The sequence below is a fragment of the Choloepus didactylus genome, chromosome 27 (genome assembly GCF_015220235.1).
Source record: "Choloepus didactylus isolate mChoDid1 chromosome 27, mChoDid1.pri, whole genome shotgun sequence".
NCBI classification, from domain to species: Eukaryota; Metazoa; Chordata; class Mammalia; order Pilosa; family Megalonychidae; genus Choloepus; species Choloepus didactylus.
The window spans coordinates 26,281,143-26,287,142 of NC_051333.1; the positions used below are offsets into that span (position 1 = coordinate 26,281,143).

The following is a 6,000-nucleotide window of genomic DNA, read 5'->3' on the forward strand; positions in this document are numbered from 1 at the left end:
TTCCTCCTCTCTCCTGGGTGCAGAGACAATCTTAGTACTTAAAATATCTCCTGCATTTACAGCATGTTTCCACCTTCTTGCTCCTAGCTTTCACTTCTCTACTGTTTGAAGTGTTTGTTTTGTTTTGCTTTGCTTTAATTTTATTTACATCTTCTAGGGCAGCATCACCAGAAGTTCTCATTATCTGGTGAGTTAGGATCGATAAGAAAGTTAAATGATGATACAGATGACCAACCTCCATAGAGTTCCAGGAGACTTAATCCCACTCCCTGAAGTGAAACAAGTTCTTAAATTCCATTTGCAACTATTTATTTCCGAAATGTATATAACAGTCATCATTAATTAATTGACTGCTACATACCAGGAAATGTGAGAATGCTTTACATACATTATTTTTAATCCTCCCAACAATGTTAAAGGGTATGCATATAGTTTGTTCCCATTTAAAGAGTAAACCTTTGGAACTCAGACAAGCATTATCAAAGAAGTGACTACTGACAAGTGACCACATGCCAACAACTACCAGCTGTGGGTAAAAGGCAGAGAAACCTAGCTCTTGTCTTCCAGAAAACAACCTGGAGAAACAGATTTAGATGACAAAGATGGTCTAAGACAGCAGATACCGAAGCCCCTCAGTGCAAAATGAGTGACCTCCAGCAGCTGAGATTCAGTAAACACTTCCTAGTGGAAGTGTGACTTGATTCAGGGCTCAAAGGTTCTCCTTGCAAATAGCATCATGAAGTTCAAACACAGTTCATGAAAAGTGTTCATTCTCCCTCTGTCATGATGATCATATCAAGAACAGAACAAAAATGGGGCATTAACTTCCCCACAGAAGCCCAATTCTGGAAAACCTGATCTCTGCAATCCCAGATGGCCATCTATCCTCTTCTTAAAAAAACTTGCACAATTTGTTCCTGCTATAGAGCTCTGGGTCAGCAACTTTTTCACATTATATTTAGAAAATGCAATAAAACCGTTCTCCCTGCAGGGTTTGCCAAGTGGATGGTGTTATTTCAAATTAAAAACAAGAAAAAAAAAAAAACAAAAGAAAAAAAACAAAAGCAGAAAACAAAACAAGAAAGGAGACCAAATTACCCACTTGTGGGAAGGAAGGCATGCAAATCATTCACAGGGTTCCTTCCCAGCCTGCTCATAACCCTCAACTCCCCCCCCACCCCACCCCCGCCACCCCAGTGACTCACTCTGGGCCTTGGATATTGACTCCTGGGGACTCCCTGAAGTTGTTGAGGCGGGAGGGATTCCTGGCTGCAGCCAAGAGGCTTAGCCCACGATCTACATAATCACAAAAACCTGCTTTCAAATCCTGGTCTTGAACTTAGCAGGTCTGTGACTGGGCAAATCACTTAACTTCTCTTCGTTTCTGTTACTCATTTGAAAAATGAAAATGATAATAATACCTGTCTTGTGTTAAGATGAAAGTTATGTGGGAGGTATTTATTTGGTACCTGGCATGTAATAAGAGCTTAGTAATGGTAGTGATCATGATTATTGTTGATAACTCTGCTAATTGATTTTCCTGGACCTACTCCTGTTTCATAGAACATGTATCCACTATCCCTATTTAAACACAGAGAAGAAAGAAGAAATGAGAACTGCACTCAGCATGAAGGACTCTCTTCGCAAAGGCAGAAATAAGCACTGGATTTCCTGTGGAAACAGGCTGTTAGGAACATTTTTTGGGGGGAAATCAAGCTCTTGTATCACATGTAACCCACGCTGCCTGAGTGAAGACTTAAGGAGGCTGGGGTGGGGGACAAAGATATTGATTTCCAAGAAAAGTTTTTCTTAGAGTGCTGAGGAACTAAAGGTCCAGGCTTCCCTGGTAATTGGGGTAGCTCTTTGAAAGGGTGGCAAACAGGCACATTTAGGGCAGTCTTCCCCTGTGTTCCCAAGGTGATCTTCTAACATGAATGCAAAAGGATTATGGGAACTAGTAATATGTGGAAAGTGGGTGATTTTAATTCCTTAACATTCAGGTATGCATGAAAAATAGATCTATTTTTCTATAACAATTTTTGTGGAGATTATCATCATAGTTTATTCCAGAAAAATTTAATCCATAAATTTTTTTCTCCCAGAGTAGTATTTAAATTATGGAAGGCTCATATGATATTTAAGCAGTTATGGGAAGGAGAGTCTTATCCTTGGCAGTCTCCATCCATGCTGACATCTGCTGAGCTAAGTGGTTCTTATTGGTCTTCTGCAATTTTTCATACACCCTTGAAAACTCAGAGTTCTGAAACAAGGCCTCTTTTTGTCACTTTCTCATCTGTCTAGGCCCAAGTCTTTGAGATGTGAGAAAATGAAGTATTTTCCCAGTCATAAGTTGTGACAGACTACAGTGGGTGCTGGCCTTGAAGGGATGCAGCTTCTGCAGTTCCTGATTGTAAGTAATTAAGGAATCTGCCCAGTCCTGGGCTGTGAGTAATTACAGGGCCTGCCTAGTCTTTAGCTGTGAGAGCCAACCAATCACAGGGAAGTGGAATGAGCCACATGACAGGACTACAGTCCACCCAGTCCTGGGCTGTAGGGAATACAATGTATGCCAAATATGGAGCTGAGAAGTCCTGACCTATGGTGGACTAATATGTCTGTACCACCTTGGGCGGTGAGGGATGTCAGTGACTGCTCACTTCTGGGTCTTGAGGGTCTACCATGTCCTGGGCTATGAGGCATGAATATGTCTTCACTGTCCTGGGCTATGTGAGACTACAAGTATCCACTCAGTCCCGGGCTGTGAGGCACTACAGTTTCTGCCCAGTTCAGGGGTGTGAGAGACTACGGTATTTGTCCAGTCCTAAACTGTGACAGAATATGGGTCTACATAATTCTGTGCTGTGAGGGACACACATGTCTGCACTGACCTAGGCTGTAGGAAATTCTCTGTCAATTCAGTCCAGAGCTTGAGAGACTGAAGTTTCTGCTGAATCCAGGGCTATGAGGAGCTACAAATACTCCTCAATCTTGGGCTGTAGGGACAATGTTTTCTCCCCAATCCTTGAGTATGAGAGGCTACAGTGGCTGCCCAGTCTTGGGCTATGAGAAAGTAATGTGTCTATACCATCCTGGGCTGTGAGGGATGAATGGGTCTGCAGCTTCCTGGGCTGTGTGGGATTAGTATCTGCACAGTCCCAGGCTGTGAGGGACTACTATGTTTGCTCCAACAAAACTACTAGGTTTTGATGAAATTCCTTACCAGAGGAGTAGGTAGGAACCCTGCAGTTTTGATCATGTCACAATGCTTCACCTAGAAATTAGCATAGGTTCTCTCTGAGCTATGATTCCCCAGCCTTTCTGGAATTTCTGTTTTCCCCACCATTCAGTGCTCCCCCAGAGGGCCAAGAACTCACCTTCTCTTCTCATAGACCCTTAAGATGTCTACCTCTCTTGCCTCCCCTCAATTCTCTTCAGTTCATCCAGCTCCACCCAGACCAGTGTTCTGTATTAAGGGCAGTGAAAAAAAATTAGTTTAAATGGGGGAGAAGTGTCATAAGGTTAAAAACAATAAGCTGAAAGAGGAGAGTGTGAGAGAGAAAGAATCAGTATCACTCCTCTTCCTCCTGCCCCTGGGATTTCTTCCTTTCTCCTATTGCTGCCATTTTCTTCTTCCTTCCTATTGCTGCCACTGGAGGAGGGTTTCCCTTCTGTGTTTCAGATTGGAAGGACTGATGAGCTTTCGAAAGGGAGCAGAGCCCTCTCTGGCCCTAGGAGGGGAAGGAGAATTCAAGCTGGGGTTTCTATCCTGCTGCCTGTTCTCAGTTGTGTGACTTCTAGAACTGATGATCATGGGATCCTAGCTGATGCAGAAGGTTATCCTCCCCCCCCAGAGTTCTCAGTTTCCAACAGGCCATTCTCTGGGGAGGGCACATCATGGAGAAGGGCAACATGGCAGGGAGAAGGCCATATTACAAGGGAAAGCCTATCACAGAGGAGGACCGGTCACTGGGGAAGGAGAAAGAATGGTGGGAGATAGAGCTAATAACGGGGTGTAGTGGGGTGGGACAGGACCACATGACAGGAAGAAGCAGTCACAGAGGAGGACCAGTAGGAGGAATGGAGAGTAAGCCGTTCCCAAGGAGCAGGGACACATTGCGAGCTCTCAGGTCTGCCCAAGCTGCCTGTTCTGAAGTCTGTCCTTACTCCAAATTTGAGGAGAAAATGGACCCCTAGGAACTGAAATGAAGCTGATTGTGAGAGATAAGAACTTGGGAGGAGAGAAGATCCAAAGGAGCTGTTCTAAGAAAAAACAGATGGCAACAAAAGGCAAGAAGGGTTGGAGCAGGGTAAGGAGGGAAGGAAGAAGGTACTGACGGGCAAGGGGACACTGACAGAGCAGGTGGTGCTGCTGAGAGCTGTGGAAGAGGCCCCAGGGCCCTGGAGATGCCACCAGGACAAGGCATAGTTGTCTACTTGTTTTCCTGACTCTTCCAGCAAGGAAGACGCCGTGGGAGCCAGAGACCACGACAGACCATTGCATGGAGAGCATCTTGGTGAGGCCTATAGATTTGGCAAATTAAACACTTCAAGAGGATTATTCCTAATATCAAATAATTGGCAACAACCTCAAAGCCTACATTTTATACATAACTGAAACAAATTATTGTACAAAAGGGTATTCTGCAGTCTTTGAAAAGAATGTGGAAAAGGATATTAGATAGCACAGGAAACAATTCCTGTTCAATGAAAAGAAGCAGAATGGTGATATCTGTGTCCCAAGCCTGATCACATCTCTTCATCACCTTGGCTACCTTCTTCTCTCACGTACTTCCTCTATGTCCCTTACCTGGCCTCACTGCCCCTCCTCTTCTTACCATACGCCATTCTCCAAATGGCTGCCGGAGTGATCTTTGCAAAACATAAATTGCACCATCTAATCTCCTCACTTAAAATCCTCCAACGGCTTCCTATTGCGTTAAACATCAAATTAAAATTCCTTAATGTGGCTTGCATATGTCTGGAGCCTCCTACCTTTTTGGATTTCTCTCCTGCCTCTGTCCACCTCAGTCCTGGTCACTGTGGTCTAGCCATGCTGGGCATCTTTTTATCTGTTAAACAGTCTAAGCTCATACCACCTTTGGACCTTTCACCTGGGGTGCTTACCCTGCAGATCAGGGGTCAGAAACTATGGCCCGTGGCCTGTTTTTTGTACAGCCCATGAGTTAAGAATTTTTTTTTTACATTTGTAAAGGGTTGTAAACAACAACAACAAAGAAGTGACAGAGCTCATATGTGTCTGGTGAAGCCTAAAATGTTTACTATCCAGCTTTTTACAGGTAAGCTTTGCCAACCTCTGACCAAGGTCTTTGCACGGTTGGCTCCTTCTTGTCGTTCAGGTCAAGTTTTAGCTCAAATGTTTTCTTCTCAAAGAGGCCCTTCTTATCCTCCTTCAACCTAAAGTGGCTTCTTTCCTCTACATTGAGAAATACCCTCTCTCCATAAACAATAACAACAAAAGTCATTATTGACTGTTTACCACATACCAGGGAATGTTCTGGGTCCTTGAGATTTGCTAACCATGGAGTTGCAAGTTAGGGAGGGAGGCAAACAAACAAACAAATAAACCAATATAAGGTCTATAAAGAACAATGAAGTAGGTAAGGGACAAATAAAATGTGTGTTGGGGCCTCCCCAACAGGAAAGGCCTCCCTGATAATGTAATATTCGAGCCAGGACCTGAAATAGTGAGGTAATAAGCATCTCATACAAAGGGAGCAGCCAAATAATGGCAAAACAGAACAAAACAAAACACACAAAAAATAGCTAAGAGCTTGGGGATGTGGGCTGGGGGATACTTCAGAAATAGCACATCAAGGCCATTCACTTAATTTAAAGTATACAGATCTTATTTCACACACTTCTGTTGCTTTAATCTAGGATAGTTCCTAGCCTTAAGTGGTTAAATGTCACTTTAAGTGGTTCTATCCTTCAACTCAGCAATATTTTGACAAACAGCATATAGATCTCTATTTTTTAGTT

At 43.5% G+C, this 6,000-nt stretch overlaps 1 pseudogene; it reads right to left on the bottom strand.

Annotated features, from left to right (window-relative positions):
• Positions 1–5,483, bottom strand: part of LOC119521212 — a 51,451-nt pseudogene extending 45,968 nt beyond the window's left edge.
• Between the last annotated feature and the right edge of the window lie 517 nt (positions 5,484–6,000).